The 18,701-nt window shown below is 42.6% G+C and overlaps 1 protein-coding gene across 1 annotated transcript in view; it reads left to right on the top strand.

The window, feature by feature from the left end:
- Window positions 1-18,701, top strand: part of pde4dip (phosphodiesterase 4D interacting protein) — a 131,402-nt gene that overhangs the window by 29,538 nt on the left and 83,163 nt on the right. The window lies entirely within an intron of this gene.

Genomic DNA, 18,701 nt, shown 5'->3' with positions numbered 1-18,701 from the left:
CATGAACAGGCAGATGGGACCTTGGTTTAACGTCTGATCCGAATGACGATGCCTTGTGTACATTAATGTACACTGCCTCATGAGCACTGATTGTTCTCTGCAGTCTCCATGCTACGCAGCTGCTTTCTATTGTACAGTAAGTGGGAGTGCGATAATCTCTGTACAGGTTTGATTTAGCGCAAAGAGCAACGGAGACCAGCACAGTGCACCTGAGATGTCGCTCCGGGGGACAGCACAGTCTTTCATTGAATGTGTATGGTTTTCCCACTGGACCTCAGGCAACTGAGGTTTCAAGATTTTTTAGAAAACAATCTTTTTATTTAAAATGTTTTTTTTAAATCGCCCCCCCCCCCCGTTTTATATATTGGCCGATAATAAAATAATAAATAATAATCTTTGCATTTAATGTAGCGCATTTCAAGTCAAGAGGCGCTCCCAAGGACGAGTGAGGTGGCATCTTTAACATTCAACTGAACAGGCAGAGGATGGGAGGATAATCAAGCTCCTGTTCTGTAAACGTCTGCTCTCTCCACAAAGCTCCTTAATCAAAACAAAAGGCCTGCTTTGAACGAGACTTGTTCTAATCTGGGCACCAACACAGATATATTGGGCCAACTGCACTCAGTTACTACCTTGGCGCAATATAAAGGTCACAGCGCTGGCTTCTGCCGACATGAAAGGCGCTATACAAATGTAATTTTGTATTGTATTGTCCTGTTTCGGATTGTGTTGTTTGATTGTGCAATGTTTTGAAAAATTATACCATCAACATTGTTTCGCTGAGGATCAGTCTCAGAGGCTTGAAATTCCATCTAGTCTAAGATCCATGGAACCCTTCTTTTGTCTTAAAATTGAGTCTGTGTGTGTCAGTCTGGCTCAGTTGGTAGCAACTCCACTTGTCTAAGATGGTGCTCCGATGCAGTGCTGGAGGAAATCCGCATTGTCTGAGGTGCCGTTCTTAGGATGAGACATTAAACCTCGTTCCTTTTCAGATGATTGTTAAAGATCCCTTGGCACTATTCGAAAAGAGAAGGGAGTTTCTCCCAGTGTCCTGGCCAACAATCCCCCAGTTAAAATTGATCATTCATTTCATGGTTGTTTATGGGACATTGCTGTGCACAAATAGGGTGTTCTGTTCACCTACAACTTATCCACAGATAGTTCATTGTATCATGAATCCTGTGAAGTGTTTTGAGATGTTTCAATGCTGTGATAAGGCACTATATCAAATGCAAGGATTACTTTTTGCTTCCCAAATGACAGTGAGTGTCTACAGTCGAGTACCAGTTCTCGCTCAACACCCACCCAATGTAAAGTAGAGAAGTAGATGGTTAACTTTCAGGAGCACGTCTCCCCTCTCTGTGCCCCAGGGTCACTGAGGCCATTTGTAATACGGAAACTGCTGACTCGGCTGAGATCTGCTAACTCAGCACAATCCTGATTCAATCCTGCATTGATCTTATCCTAGTTGGGCCATTGGGATGGCTCAGACTGTGCTTTTTTCCCCGAGCGGGAGGAAACCTTAGGCAATTTGTCCTGTAGCTCAGTGGTTAGAGCACTCGCTTTGCAAGTGAGAGACCTGAGTTCAATTCCAGGCAGAGAGAAACCTTGGGCAAGTTTCCTTACTCCACACAGAGCCTAATAATAATCCCTCCAAAACCAAAAACAATAATAAATTGGTCATTTTCAATCGACGACTGTTTGTGGGACATTGCTGTGCGCAATTGGCTGCCGCGTTCGCCCACAAATATACAGTCAATTCACTTTACAGTGTGTTCTGTGAAGCGCTTTGGGATGTCCTCCTGACATGAAAAGCGCTATATCAAATGCAAGGATTATTAATTCCTAACTCCCCATGCCTCCTTTTACCTAGCAGTAAGTAGGAACACAGTTGTTAATCAGTTGGCGGATCGCTTTCTAATGGTAATAATCCCTCCTCCCCCAAAAAGAATCAATCCACGACTGTTTGTGGGACACTGTTGTGTGCCATGTTTCACCCACAAAATATACAGTCAATCCAATTACAGTATATCCTGTGAAGTGCTTTGAGACTTCTTAATGATGTGATATGGCTCTGTATCAAATGCAAGGATTATTATTATCTTTCTAATTGCACAATTCTATGATTCTATATACTTGGGGAGGACAAATTTGCAGGGCTCTGGGGAGAGTGGGGGAGTGGGACCAATTTGGACAGCTCTTTCAAAGAGCCGACATAGACACAATGGTCCAAATGGCATCCTGCTGTGGTGTATAATTCTATGTTTCTATGATTCTGATATCCAACAAGCGTGGAGTTAATGATCACTGACTGGGATCTGAGTGATGGTCTTGTGGGATTGAACCTGGCTTTAATAAACTACGGTGATGTGGTTAGAGAGTTATGACAGCTATGCATCTCCTGCTCATGACTGCATGCGTGTGGGTGCTGAGAGAGCACTGGGTCGGTCTCACTTGATTAAACAAGCGGTGACGTGGGGATTTACATGACTGAATGGCTGTGTGTTAAGACAGGCATTGAAGCATATTAACTCTGGGGTTTTGGTGAATATTTCCTATTGAGCAAAGAAAGCACTAAGGAAAATCATATGGTTGTCTGAAACCTAACCCCGCTGGCTGGCGTCTCAGCATTGGAATGATCCCGTTTCTGATGGAGAGATTCCAAGGCCCCACAGAAATATTAGCAAAAATAGCCCAAGCATTTTAGGCTGACGTACCAATTTACTCTTCACGGTCAATTCCAGACCTTTTTCTTTTTGCCGTTTCAAAAAGAACCTGGCAGAGATTCAGGAGGAGCCCCTGGGCTATTTACTTGGCCCTGAAATTTGTTTCAGTTCATTCGGGGCACGGAATGGAGAGGATGTGACAATGCACAGGACCCCCTTTTATCCCACAGTTCAGCGAATGAGCACAATGGCTTACAGGGACACATATCGATAGATTGATCAATAGATTTTTAAAAACTAAAGGGATTAAGGGATTTGGGAATAAGGCAGGTAAATGGAATTAGGTTAGAAGATCAGTCATGATCTTATTAAATGGCGGGGCAGGCTCGAGGGGCCGAATGGCCTACTCCTATTTCTTATGTTCTTATGTATTTTCCTCTGAATCAAATAAAGGAAAGAATAGTAATAATACTCCTTGCATTTGATATAGCGCTTTATCACATCTTTGAGACGTCTCAATGCATTAAAAATCAGCATTAAAATGATTGCGCTTATCTCTGTATTGTAGTACCATGGACCATTTATTCACTTGCTCGCTCCCTTGCTAGCTCACTCATTCACTTACACGTTCATTCACTCACTCGCACATACACACTCATTCACACATTCGCTCTCACTCATTCGCTCACACATGCACACTCACACTTATTCTGTCACTCACTCACTTACTCACTCAATCACACTTATGGACTCAAACTTGTTCACTCACTCACACTTACACACGCTCACGTATTCGTTCACCCACTGATTCACTCACTCACAGACACGCTCGCTCACTCGCTCACTTGAGAGTCTCAGACACACAAGATAAGATATTTCAAGATGATTTACATCATCGGATCTTTATAAACGAGATTCGTCAAACATTTTTGCTCCACAAAGATGTTGGTCTTTTAACCTGCACTTGCAATGAACCCGTTGAATGCATCATGGTGTGGTCTCAGCACCTCTGGGCTGGTAATAAAGGAGAAGCTGTGATATTGCTCAGGAAAGGCTATGATTGCTGAAGGTTATAATGGAAGAACAGTTTAATTGCTGACAATTGATCAACAGGTTTAACATTTTGCACAATTTATACAAAACTTCTCAGAGAAACACCAATATAGTACATAGTATTTTGTACTATAATTTGGGACAAACTAAGACTTTTCAATTTTAAGGCATTGCTCTATGAAATAATTTACTCATTACATTTTTGAAAGGCACCATGCATCCGCATTTGTTTCCCGCAACATTTACCAACTGACTCTTATTTTCAGTTAAAGTAATTGTCACAGTGATGCTGGTTAAATCCTATTATGATAAGGAGTAATGCTGCACATCTCATTATAATAGAGATTAATGAAAAAATCATTCTAGTATTAATACTAGAGAAACTGGGACTATGTTTACCAGCACACAGATTGTCGATAGTAAACCTGATAGAGGTAATCCAAATTGTCAGGGGGTTTGATAAGGTAAGTGGAGAGAAACTATTTATACCGGTTGATTTTTTGTAAACACAACAAAGTGTTTCACCCACAAAACACACAGTTAAAACCACTTTACGGTATATCCTGTGAAAGGCTTGGAGATGTCCTTTGGATGTAATAAGGCGCTATACCAAATGCAAGGATTATTATTATTACTATATGCTGTGAAGAGCTTTGAGATGTCCTCCTGACGTGAAAGGCGCTGCACTAAAAGCAAGGAATATTATTGGTTATTAATATCCAGCTGGCGATCAATTTAAAGGGAACAGTTCACTTTTGTTAACCTTATTTTGTAAGGTTACAAGACTTGAATAAAACCTCCCTAGTCAGACAGGTGTCACCCAAACAGTCAGACGAGGGACATTTAATCAACATAGTGGCTCCTCATCAGCAGCTGTGTGGCAGGCAGCCTTTTGGTCTTCAGAGTTACAGGCCCCAGAGTAATTACCGTTTATTTACTGTAGTTTTCTCATCAGGACCTGAGTTTAAAAGCTAATTGCTTCCGTGTGTGTGGGGCTTGTTTGTCTCCCGTAGTGATCAGTGGAAAGTGAAAACGCTTAAATTAATAAATAAACAGTTTTTCTGGTATTCAGGCTGGGAATTGTGTGTATCACCAAATGTCTGGCAGTGTGGTGAGGTTCTCGATGGGGGTCAGTTCAATTATTTATCGCCCCCACCCGCCCACCTCCTCTTCCCCTCCCTTTCAACTCAGTTGTTCTGTGTGTCTAGCCCACAGTCTCACCAACAAGGATCAAAATACATTTCCTGCTCAGTCAGTGAATTTGAAGCAAGTTTTGATTATTTTGTTTGTTTGTGCTTTTCGTCTTATTTAAGATCTGACACACTCATTCTCCCCCCCTCGCTACTACTCTCACACCATCCATACCCTCTATCTATCCTTCGTTCCCTTCTTCGCTCCCTTCCACTCGCTATTTCTCCCTTCCTCTCTCCAACCATCCATCCCTCCCTCCAAGATACTGCCAGCCACCAATGGTCATAGGCCACCATCACTGCTGCCACATGAACAGCCAGCAGGAGGCGTGCTTCTGTCATATAAAAATAATCCTTGTGTCTGATGTAGTGACCAGTTTGCATGCAACAATGTCCCACAAATAGCCATGAAGTGACTAACAATTTTATTTGGGGGATTGTCGGTTACGACATTGGGAGAAACTCCCTTCTCTTTTTGAATAGCGCTACAGGATCTTTGACGTCCAACTGAACAGGCAGATGGGATTTTGGTTTGTCTTATCTGGTATCTGGTGCAGACCAGGGCATTGGGACTCATTTAAGAAACATCTTGATGCAGTAACAAGAAGACAATAAAGGGAGGGTAATCTGAGGAATGAGACCAAATGGTCCAAAGGTCCTTCTTCATCCATAACTTTCTTTCCTCTTATGAAGACAGTCTATCTTTTAATAATAATCATAATTCTTGCATTTGATATAGTGCCAAATCACGTTGTTGAGACATCTCAAAGTGCTTCACAGATTATATTGTAAAGTGAGTTGACTGTTATTTTGGACGAAATGGTGTTTTCTCAGACATCACCGATAAGTTCAGGGCTCAATGACTCTCTTCCCTCTTGGCTCATTCTGCAGAAGCTTCTCAGTGACAGGTTGCTCTCTTTAGTCCTTGTCGATCTCTTTGGAAGGCTCGCTTTGTTCTTTTATCCGGCACTATTTCTGCTTAGTGCTCATAATGGACCCCTGTGCTCAGAGCCAGTGTGCTCAGACAGATGGAAGACAAGCAGGACAGATGTGAATGGGTGTATGGCACCACAGAGATACTGGGAAGTGGATGGATTAGATCTTGAGCACATTGATGTGTTCAAGGAGCTACAGAAAACTAATTCAAAAAAGAAATCCAGTCTAACGGGTACAGGGAGTGACTGCCAAATAATTGAATGATTCCAGCAGAGACTCCAAATTCCACCTTGTTTTAGCCTGTAAATCCATTTTGCCTTAGGATCATAGGAAGAGGAGTAGGTCATTCCACCATTCTATTAGATTGTGTCTGATCTGTGCCTCAATTCCATTCATCCGCCTTTGCTCCATATCCCTTGATACCCTTATCTTACAAAAATCTATCGACCTCAGTCTTAAAAATTAGAATGGATCCAGCATCCATAGCCTTTGGGGGGAGAGAGTTCCAGATTTACACTACTCTTTTTGTGGAAAAGTGTTTACTGATTTCACACCTGAATCTATCTCTGGAATGTGTAGGTGGGATGCATGGAATTCTCATTTTGGTTTGGATACTCTTAAGTATGGTGATGGGTTTCTGCGTGTGTCAGACACCCGGCTGACCAAAGGAAAACACTTAGTTTATTGTTAGCACTATCTGGTAAGCTTCGGTTACTTGTCCAGCTGAGACTATCCTAGCCATTTGGGTTCAGGTTTGCAGGATCAGCAGGAGCTACTAAAGTCACTGTCTCTGTGAAGAGTTCCGAGACCTTACAACAACCACAACAAATGACATTTGTATAGCGCCTTTCACGTCGGACGGATGTCCCAAGACGTTGAAGGAGGCAAGAGAAGGGGTGAAAGGAATGTGGTATGGAGGTCCAACAGATGGGGGCAGAAAGCTGAAGGCCCCACCACCAATTGTAGGGCAGGGCAGGGCAAGGTGGGGGACATGGAGTAGGCTAGAGTCCACTGATCAGAGGAAGAGGACAGTATAAATGCAGCAGCAACTTACATTTATACAGCGCTCTTATGGTGAACGAAGAGGTGCTGTCTGAATGCAAGTTGCTGCTGCTGTTTTTTCTACACATTACCTGTGTCATCAACCTGACCGGGACCTGTTAGCCTCCTCACAGACTGCTCTCCTCGAGCTTGTGCATGTGAACGCCAATTTCATAATGTCAACAGAACATGACAGCGGAGGCCTGCAGAATGACAGACTTGAAATCTAACATTGCACAGACTCCACTCAGAAATCAGAAGGGAGCTGGTAGGAAGTATATGGTTACCTTTCTCCAGGGGAAAGCCCATATTGATAGCATTATGCCGTATAGATTAAGGAGCATTTTTGCAGTGAAAAGAAATGAGAAGTGCCTGTTCGTGTTTAATCAACGGATAATGCCATCTTGTGTTTTAAAGAGTTCCTCCCACGTTGATTGCGATTTAATCCAGAATGGTATCAAATTAAGGAATGTCAGTCTTGCCTTCTCCCAAATCCCCCTCAGTGCTTCATTCATGGCTTTTATTTAATTTCTTTCAATAGGAAACAGGTTGAGGAAATGTCTGTCTTCGTAATGTCCGTGTGTTTGACATTTTGTTAGCGCTAATCGGTGCCGAGTCTTAATGTGTGTGAGTTTGTTATGGACATTTTTATCCCAAAATGCCAGTAAAATGGGAGCCTTTGTTAGCCTGGGGAGGGTAGGCGAGTTGGGTGGGGAGAAAGAGGAGAAGGAGGGGGAGGAGAGAGTGGGAGAACTCTCTACCTAGCTAAATAAATCCAAGGTTAGTTTATTTTTGATCGGTTTGATTTTAATTGGATTCTGCCCACTTTCTCAGATTTGCTTTCACTTGTCCTGCCAGACACAAATGCATCGATTTTGAATCCCCTGAAGCTGAGGTGGGTGGACAGATCATAATATTTGGCAGACTTTTTGATTAAAGGACTTTGTTTTCTCTCTCTCTCTCAGCTCCCCAAATCCCCACTTTAATTCTCTCCCCTGCTCTCCCTCCCGAGCGGAGCTGACTCCCTCTGGCGTCTGTTGCCAGTCTGACACCTTCTCCATAGAGGTCTTCACTATGTGTGCGGGAGGGACAGCGTGTGGATTGTGGGGAGGGAGAAACTGGGATAATAAATAATAATTTGTAGCGCCTTTCATGTTGGGAGGATATCTCAAAGCGCTTCACAGGATTTATCCACAAAGTACACAGTCAATCCACTTTGCAGTTGTATTCTGTGAAACGCTTTGAGACGTCTCAACAAGGTGATAAGGAGCTATATAATAATAATAATAATCCTTGCATTTGATATGGCGCTTTTCACGTCTTCTCGACATCTCAAAGCGCTTCACAGAATAGACTGTAAAGTGAATTCACTGTATATTTGTGGGCAAAATGCGGCAGCCAATTGCGCTCAGCAATGTCCCACAAACAGTCGTGGATTGAAAATGACCAATTTATCATTGTTTTATTTTGGAGGGATTATTATTAGGCGTGTGGAATAAGAAAACTTGCCCAAGGTTTCGCCCTCTGCCTGGAATTGAACCCAGGTGTCTCGCTTGCAAGGCGAGCGCTCTAACCACTGAGCTGCAGGACTCCACAAATGCAAGGATTATTAAATATCAAATATCAAATGCAAGGATTATTATTATTATTACTGTAAAGTGCAATGACTGTGTTTGGTAGGCGAACGTGGCAATCAGTCAATTTGCACTCAGCAATTGTCTACAAACAGCCATGAAGTGAATGACCAATTTTATCCGGGGCCTGAAGAGGGGGTGGGGGGAATTGTTGGCAAGGACATCGGGAGAAATTCCCTTCTCCATTTGAACAGTGTCACAGATCTTTAACGTCCACCTAAACAGACAGACGGGACCCAGGTTAATTTTGAACCAGGTTCCTACTTACTGCTAGGTAAACAGAGGAGTGTGGAGTAAGGAAACTTGCCTAAAGTTTCGCCCGCCCGGGAATTGAACTCAGGTCCTCTCACTTACGAGGCGAGTGCTCTAATCACTAAGCTACAGGACTCCTCCATTATGATAGTCAATTGATACTGTGTCTGCACAGTGTTCAACTGGCAGTTCAATGAGACATTGGAGCTGATTATAAGTCTAAATGTAGACATCTGTTGCCCCTGCCAGCCGTCATGGTAAGAAAAAGTTCAGAACTAGACGCTGCCTGTTATGTATTATATAAAAAGATGCCAAGTGGCCTAACCAATTTTGTTTCCAGATGATGATAAAAAAATTGTTGTGTTTGATAAAGCTCTAATCATGTCATTCAGAAACTACATTACAGGTAGTTGCTGCTAATTGTAATTGATGGTGAATTCAACTGCCCCATTTGCACACAGCAGTAGCCCACAAACAGCTATTAAGTGAATGATCAATTTAACTGGGGGGAATTGTTGGCCAGGACACCAGTAGAAACTCCGTTCTCTTTTCCACTTGTGTCATGGGAATTTTAACATCCACCTGACCAGGCAGGAAGGAACTCGGTTTAACCTCTCAGCTGAAGGACAACACCTATGACAATGCTGCGTTCTCCCCACAACCCTCTAACGCCCCAACCCGTATTGCACAGGAACTTCAGCCTGGACCTTGAACTTAAAATCCTGTCAGATGCAAGAGTGCTACCAGCTGAGAAGTGGCAACACTCTGACGTCTAGAAAGTGATTGAGTTGTGCTTCTCAGTGAAACTACAGTACTGTTCTGTCATTCACTCTTAATCTTCCTTATAGTTCTGTAACAACTTAACAATAATAACGCTTGCATCTCCTAGATTCTGTGTGGTATTGCATAGGGAAATCCCAATACATAGCCCCAATACATAGCACTATAGTCCATCAGAAGGCTATATTATATTACAATAGAATCTTTGCTCTACCAGAGTCACCTTGGACTGTGTGATTCCAAGTCCCAATGTGGGGCTTGAACCCACTACCTTCTGACTCAGAGGCGAGAGTGCCACCACTGTGCCAGACTGACACACAGCAAATCTTTTAATCTCTTAATGTCCCTTACTTTTCAAGACCCTGTTTATCTGCCTGATAAAAGGCAGCTCTTTATACATCCTCACCGACCTTTCTATGAAGAAGGGATGGACATCTGCCTGGTGCTCTGATGCCAGCGATTCACCATTTTAAACCAGTCATTTCGCTCCCCCTGAATCCACTGAGATTGGAAGTGAGGAGAGCAGTCCTGGCCTTTTCTGCTGTGTATGTTGTCACTGTTCAGATCGGCTAATCATATTTGGCTTCAGGTTGAATCTTGAGGAATCGCATCAGAGCGGACAGGGCTTTCAGAAGCTTCCTGCTTAATGATAATAATAATGGTGATCCTTGCTTTTGATACAGCGCCTTATCACGTCGTTGAGACTCACAAAGTGCTTCATGGAATATATTGCAAAGGGGATTGACTGTATATTTTGTGGGTGAAATATGGCAGCCAATTGCACTCAGCAGTGTCTCACAAACAATCGTGGATTGAGAGATCAAATTATTCTTTTTTTAAATTTGAAGGGATTATTACCCCCCGAAAGCGATCCGTCAATCGACTAACAACCGGATTCCTACTTACTGGCAGGTAAACATAAGCGTGTGGAGTAAGAAAACTTGCCTAAAGTTTTGCCCCAGCCGGGAATTGAACCCATGTTCTCTAACTGTGAGGTGTGTGCTATCAATAAATAATAATTATTGCATTTGATGCAGCATCTATAATGTCAAGACCATGTCAAAGTATTCTACAGAGTTTTCTGTAAAGTGTAGTGACTAGGTGAACTTGGTAGTCAACAACAAAAATAATAATCCTTGCATTCGATGCAGTGCCTTTCACATCGGGAGGACGTTGTTTTGTAGGTAAATGCAGTGACTGCTTTGTTCACAGCAGCAATGTCGAACAAACGGCCATGGGGGTGGGGGGATGTGGGGGGGGGGTAGGGGATAGGGAGGAGGAACTCTCCTCTCTTTTCGAATTGTGCCTTGGGACTTTTAACATCCACCGGAACAGACAGATGTGATCTCGGTTTAATAGCACATCCGAAGGACGGCACCTCCTGTCAATGTAGCGCTCCCCATACTTTGAGCTCAAAAGAAACATTTTATTTGAGGGAAAAAATGGGGAGGAAGTTGAAGGAGATTACAGAGCACAAAGGCACTGGAGTTATATTAAAAAANTATGTTAAAGTGCAGTGGAAAATGCCCAAAGGCTGTCACACTGGATTGAGACAATGGGAAATGAACAAAGGCAAAGTCCAAGGCTGACCTGATGAAAAACAAGTGGGGATGGGATAGATTAGAAAAATGGGCAGATATGAATGCAACGTACAGTGTAGATAAGCGATCTTTTGCATTCAATCATTTTAATAAGTACATTTGGCAAGTACTATGAACTTACACTGGACTGTCCCACGCAGATGTGTTTTAATAATGTGCAATAGGTCCGTCCACTCTCATCTGATACACTTTCCCCAAACTACCCCCACTCCCCCCCTTAAGTATCTCTCTGTTGAAAGTAGAATTAAAGGTTTCACTAATGCTCAGTGGGTAACGGCTGGTGATTTTCTGCCACTTATCCAGACTTGTATTCTTTCCACGTTCAAATTTACAACAACAATATCTTGCATTTATATAGTGCCCTTCACACGGGATAGTGTCCCAGAGGGCTTGACAGTGGCGGAACCTGACACCGAGTCAGGGGGAGAGGGAGGAATGAGGTGACCGAAAGCACGATCCAAAAGGAAGCACCAAATTGTGGTACTTTGCTAGAACATGTGCATCTGTTCACATTAGATTTCATAATTTGGGGGGATCAGTCAGGTATCTGACATAGATGGAAACCCAGTGATTAAAGCTTAACACTCAGTAACTATAATGATAATACTAACAATACTTGCATTTGGTATAGCACCTTTTCACAATATACAGTAAATTCACTTTACAGTATACCCTGTGAAGTGCTTTGAGACATCTCAACGACGTGATAAGGCGCTATACAAAATGCAAGGATTATTATTATTAGCACATCGTTGAGACATGTCAAAGCCCTTTACAGGTTGTAGTGTAAAGTGGATTGACTGGGTATTTGTGGGGAAACGCGACAGCATCCCACAAACAGCTACGGAGTGAGCGACCAAATTTATCTGGCGGATTGTTGGCCAGGTCACTATGAGAATCTCCCTTCTCTTTTTGAATAGTGCTGCTGGATCTTTAACATCTACACATGCAGATGTGACCTCGGTTTAACATCTCATCCGAAGGGCTGACTATAACCAGTGATTATATATTTTGTAGCAAACGCCTCTTTCCACACAGAATTATAGTTGTCCCTCAGCTCTTGCCAAGAAAGCAATAAGATTTTAGATAATGTATGAGATTGTTTTCCTTGTATCTTTTACCAAACTCCCTATTAACCAGGGAGTAAACATTTTTTCTAGAGCTAATCGGTTGTCGGGGTGGAACACATGGTATTGATTCTAATTTTAGGGAAATCTCTCCAATCGGAGTGAGATAGTGCTTCGTAATGCGAGCCAGGAACACTATTCGCCTGTAGCGTTTTGTAAGTTAAAACCTCAAGGTAATGTGTCTGCTCACACAATGCTGTCCAACCCCCACCCTCACTCCGAATTATTAACACAGGAACAGGAGTTGGCCATTCAGCTCCTTGAGCCCATTCCACCATTCTATTAGATCATGGCTGATCTATATCTAAACTCTAATTATCCACCTTTGCCCCATATCCCTTGATACTTTTACCAGACCTCAATCCATTCAGTCCCATTTATCTGCCATTTCCCTCATATCCCTGTTTATTCCTTTTTGGATATCTTTTTGGTATAGAATATAAAACAACATTGGGGTCTAAATTGTGAGTTTTGCAAAAGGATTTGTTACGAGCAAATCTTTCCCTCCCTCCCTCTCTCCTCTTTTCCCATCCTCTCTCTCTCTCACACATACACACATTCTCTTTCCCTCGCCCTCCTCTCTGTTTCCCTCCCTCTCAATCCCTCTCTCTCTCCCTTTCTATCAATCTCAGTCTTGAATATCATTCAAATTGTGGGAAATCGTTGAATTCAGTCTTAGTTTAGGAGCCATTTATCTGCAGCACTTAAAAAGAACCTGGCCTCCAAATTAAGAGTTACTTTAAGATTTTTCCCATAAAACTACGATTGGGCTGGTCTTACAGGCTAAGATTAACTGAAATTTTGGGCCCCCAGTTACTCTGTGTTGGTTGGCGTCCAGCAGGGGGAACGTGATATCTGAAAGTGCTAAAATGTGCTTGGTGAGTTAACCAAGAGTTTTAATAGTCACCAGAAATGTGGCATCAATCATTGGAACCTTTTTATATCATAGAGGACAAAAATAAACCTGTTTACTCGGGAACAGGAAGGGCTGAATATAGGAAGGAATGACTGGACAAGAGTCAATGAGGGGCTCTGTTTGTTATAAGACACAAATGAAGGAATATGAACCATACAGTATGTTGGGTGTCCTATCAGAAACTGTACCTATGCCAGTGAAGTAGTTGGATGCAGGTTGAATCCATGTGGCAAGTTTTCAATTTCAGCTGCATGATACCAGAAAGGTCCCAAATATCATCCAGATGGCACCTCCAACAATGCAATGCAACCCCCCCCCCCCCCCACCACCACCACTGGGCTAGTGTGTCAGCCTAGGCAATAAGTCCCGATGTTGAGCTGGAGCCTACAGTCTTCTGGCTTAGAGGCAAGAGAGTCACCAACTGAGCCAGGTAGATCCCTCTCTGTGCTGAATTTATTTCAGGATGGGGGTGCCATGTTGGTCTTTTGTTGTAAATCTCCCATTACAGTGGAGGTCTGGAAATAGGTTACCTTCCCTCTCTTCTCCCATCTCAGTTGGGAAGTATGGGACAGCGGCCCTAAGAAAGGTTGGAGTGAGCTACGTTGGCACTGGCTCATTCTCCAGTAATGTGGAGTGTCAGTGTGACTTTGCTATGCTCCCGCTACAGCTGGGATAAATTTGCTCTAAAGCCACGTCAATGTTTTATTTAGACACTGGGTTTAATTTGTGCTCTCCCGTCAAAAATAAGCCTTGATATTTTTACTGCAGATGTCTGTTCATGATGGCTACATGATGTTATTACCGTAAGCCCTTGCTGCATCCAACTGTATAATAATAACAATGCTTGCATTTGTTATAGCGCCTTATCAAATCTTCGAGACGTCTCAAATCGCATCACCATATTGTAAACTGGATTGACTCTTTACTTTGTGGGCAAAACACGGCAGCTAATTGTGCACAGCAGTGTCCCACAAATTGTCATGGATTGAGTGACCAAATTTGTTTATTTATTTTTGAAGGGATTAGCAATCCGCCAATCAACCAGCAACCGGGTTCTACTTACTGCTAGGTAAACAGAGGTGTATAGAGTAAGGAAACTTGCCTAAGGTTTTGCCCTGCCTGAGAATTAAACTAATAATAAACAATGATAGAATAATAATATGTAATGGATTTATAGTACCACGTAAGGGGGAACTGTGGAACAAAGGAGACAGCAAAGCTCTTACAAAGAGCTTGATAGGATATGGGCTGTTTACTGTTTACTGAAGAACAAAGTTTAATGCAGATACATGCAAGGTGTTTAGGAAGTAGGAATAGGAAACACATGTATGTTATGGATGGGATATTACTTGCCAAGGGGTAAAGTTGAAAACATCTAGAGATGTTAGTGGACTCATCACTCACGATGTCAAAACAGTGTAAGGTAGCAATAAACAGGATGCTGAGCTATATGGCCAAATCAGTTGAGTTTAGACCTCTAGTTATCCCACTCAAGCAATAGCGTACTCTGGTCAGACAGAACATAGAGTACTGTACACATAGTACTATAGGCCCTATAGGCAGTGCAGAGGAGAGAAATGAAAGTGATACCCAGTGTTAGAAGAATGAGCTATGAACAGCAGGTAGGTAAGCCAGGGCTCTTCAGTGTTGAAAGGAGACATCTCAGAAGAGAGCTTAGAGAAGTGTATAACATTTTAAATGACATTGAAAAGATAAACGCAGAACAAAACTATAGGATGTACAAAAAACAGAGAACATAGATAATTAATGACTGAACTTGTCAACAAACCTCAGGTGGTTGAGGCCATAGCACTGGGAACATTTAAAAACACAAAACAGCTTGATGCTGTGATGGGAGGAGAGTAGGATGGGTATTCTCGAAGGATGAGATCAGCGGGACCGAAAGGTCTTCCTCATCCAAACAAATCTTGTGATCATGTGAGTATGTCAAATAATAGCCATTTGCTGTTACTTTGTTAACAACTTGTTACGCTTGCCAACAAAAAACAGTCACTCAATGTTATAAGGCGATAGGTAGCTTAGTGATTGGAGCACTCGCCTTCCATGCGAGAGGACCTGGATTTGATTCCTACGCAGGGCGAAACGTTGGGCAAGTTTCCTTACTCCACACCCCTCTGTTTACCTAACAGTAAGTAAGAATCCGGTTATTAGTCGATTGATGGATCGCTTTTCCGGGGCTAACAATCCCTTCAAAAGAAATAATAATTTGGTCACGAAATACACAATTAATTGTGGGACACTGCTGTGTGCAATTGGCTGCCACGTTTCGCCCACAAAACATAGTCAGTTCACTTTACAGTATATTCTGTGAAGCGCGTTCAGACGTCTCGACGATGTGATAAGGCGCTATATCAAATGCAAGGATTATTATTAGAGTGTAAAGGCGGCTTGTTGGAGCGAGGAATAGCCCGACTCCCATCAACAGGCAAACGTCACCCGTAACGCATTTAGCCGCGGACACTCAGACTGCTCTCAGTAGTGGATAGCAGCTCTGGCTGACATCACAGGCAAAAAAATAACACAAACTACTAAAATATCTTTGGAGTTGTTATGAGGGACGAACAGCTGCCCCTTCAATGTTTTAAGTGGCAATGTTTGATGTGTCACTGCAGAACCAGAAACCATAAAGAAGAAATCTTCTTAGAATTCGGGCTAATCCTGTTAGAAGTGAGATCAGAAAAAGGTTCTTTACGCAGGAGGTTCTGCACAGTGTGGAATTTATGGCCCTTGAAGCCTGTTTGAGGCAGAATATAACGAATATGATAATACTAAACCTTGTATTTGATATTACGCCTTATCAAATCATTGAGACGTCTCAAAACGTTTCACGGATTTACTGCAAAGTCACTGTGTATTTGTAGACGAACACAGCAGCCAATTTGTGCACAGCGATGTCCCGCAAACAGTCATCAAGTGAATGACCAATTTTTATCCAGTGGATTGTTAGCCAGGGCACCAGGCTGGGAGAAGCTCCCATCAATTGGTTTTAAGTTAGGAATTTTCCATGATCTTAAATTTTCATGCGAAGACGATGAGAAACTTTGGCCCTCAGTTTACTGAACTGCATGAGCATTGGACAAAGTATGTGACATTTTTATTAGGCCATTGTTATCGTTGTAAGAAAACACTTCTGCATCTTGCAGAATCAACTAGTTCTGGTGAATTTACTGGAAGTGAGCTGCAAAATACACAGTCAATCCCCTTTACAGTATATCCTGTGAAGGGCTTTGAGACATCTCAATCACATGCTAAGGTGCTATATCAAGTGTGACCTGACCAGAACTCTCTATAGCTTGAGTATGACTTTGTTTTGCATTAATCATAAAAAGGCTCTTTCCTTTGGTAGGGAATTTCGAGGACAAGAGGGCATGAATTCAAAATTTGAAAACGTAATAAAGCACTATATCAAATGCAAGGCTTAGTATTATTATTCAGGATTAGCTATTCAGTTCACAATTTTCCTTTTTATGAATCCGATATTCTCTAACGGGAAGTCAAAATTCACATGACAAATCTGTTTTGTCAATGCTACTTGTCAGAGCCCATTGTGAGTCTCGCCAAAGAGCTCCTGAAGCTTGTGAAAGAATGCCGATAGCTCCCAATGAGCACTCAGACATCCAGTGCTAAAAATACTCACAGTTAAATACTCTCTGCCCTGCTGCTTACACCAGGCACACTCGGTGCTGAGTGTCACACTGGCCCTAGCGTTTAAAGGAACACTCCAACGAGCACAAATCCGATCTGTTTCGAACAAGTTAGCTTTGTACCATTAGCGCCACTCACACTTGTTGGAAAGTATTGAATGTGAAATGTGTCCTGAAACATGTAATATCATTGAGGCCCAACAAAAGCAACAACTAAATCTAGAAGCAGCCCTGAGAATTATCTTTACTTTAAATGTCTGCGGAGACAGGGAAGTGGGGTGTTATATTGTCTCGTTTACTGAAGCGTATTTAAACAGCTGATTAGAGAGGTTAGTGGAACTGTGTGCAATGGAGTACAGATTCTTTCGATGCCCTGTGCTGAAGGGACACACAGGCAGAACAGAAATAGGCAGATCAAGAGATAATAGTAATAGGGTCTAATTTTGGACATTTCTAATGTGATTTCTGAATAAGGAATCCGAGGAGTGCAGATGGCGGGGGGGAGTGGGGGGAGACATCTTTCCAGAGGGAGTTTGTGCTGATCCGCAGGAACATCCCTTCCACTTCCAGCTACCGGGAATTCTGAAGAGATTTCCTTAATCATGACAAGTTGCACTTATTCATTGGTTTTCATGTAGAAGAACGACGACGACAACAACAACTTGCATTTATATAGAGTTCTTCACTCAGGGCAGCATCTCAAAGCGTTTCTCAAAAACTGAGAGATTTAGGTCCAGAGAATGGGAGCTCGAGGGCTGAAAGCTGTTTCGCTGATGGTAGCACAAGTTCATGTAACAGACATGAGTGAGTAGAGTGGATGGGAGAGAGGACAAGATCACAGAGCTAGGGTGGGGCAGGGAATGAAATGCAATTAAATAAGAAATGTTATTAAATAATCCCACAAATGAGACCCTCCTATCTCTACTGGACCTAATTTAGCTCATGTCAGTCAGCTGGGTGGCTGGCACATTTAGAAACCCATTGCCCCACGACACACAGAGCGCCACAAATGCATGGAAATTTTCCTTTGCCTGGAGTAGAGTGAGCACTCTCCCCAGAGGAACGCACTCTGTTTACCTAATACCCCCGAAAAAGAATCAGGCACACCCTAGGTGAGTTCAAAGAGCCCGATGTGAGGCAAATGCCTTATCAGTGTTGAAACTCCGCAAAGGACTTTGCAGTGAATTGTTCTCACTGATGTGTTTGAGAGCAAGCGCAGCAGTTATTTTGTACAAAGTGAGTTATTTTGCCGCAATCGAGCCTTGTGGCGAGTGACTGATTTTTCTGGAGGGCTGTTGGCTTTAGGAACATAGGAATTGATAGGCAAAAAAAGACCATGGTTGATCTAGTTTGCCTTTTACCGTCTCTTGTAGAGTCTTGTAGCATATTGGTTGGAGCACTCGCTTCGCAAGTGAGAGAACCTGGGTTTGATTCCTGGGCAGGGGGAAACCTTAGGCAATAAGTAGGAACTCGGTTGTTAGTCGATTGACGGGGATAATAATCCCTTCAAAAAGAATAAACAATAAATCATTCAATCCACAACTGTTTGAGGGACACTGCTGTGCGCAAATGGCTGCCACATTTTGCCCACAAAGTATGCAGTCAATTCATTTTACAATGTAACCTGTGAAGCGCTTTGAGACGTCTCAACTACGTCACAAGGCGCTATATCAAATGCAAATATTAGTATTATTACCATCCTGGTATTTGCATGTATAATAATGGTGATGTTGATAAGAAGGTTTTCGTACGGAAGGTAATTAGGATGTAGTTAGGAATCTGCGCTGATGTTAGACAGAGCTCGCTGTAAAGTAAGGATCTCTCTGTTGGGTTTTCCAGA

The sequence above is a fragment of the Callorhinchus milii genome, unplaced genomic scaffold (genome assembly GCF_018977255.1).
Source record: "Callorhinchus milii isolate IMCB2004 unplaced genomic scaffold, IMCB_Cmil_1.0 Scaffold5, whole genome shotgun sequence".
Lineage (NCBI taxonomy): Eukaryota > Metazoa > Chordata > Chondrichthyes > Chimaeriformes > Callorhinchidae > Callorhinchus > Callorhinchus milii.
The sequence above is the reverse complement of the archived record's forward strand: the minus strand, read 5'-3'. Positions and strand labels throughout refer to the sequence as shown.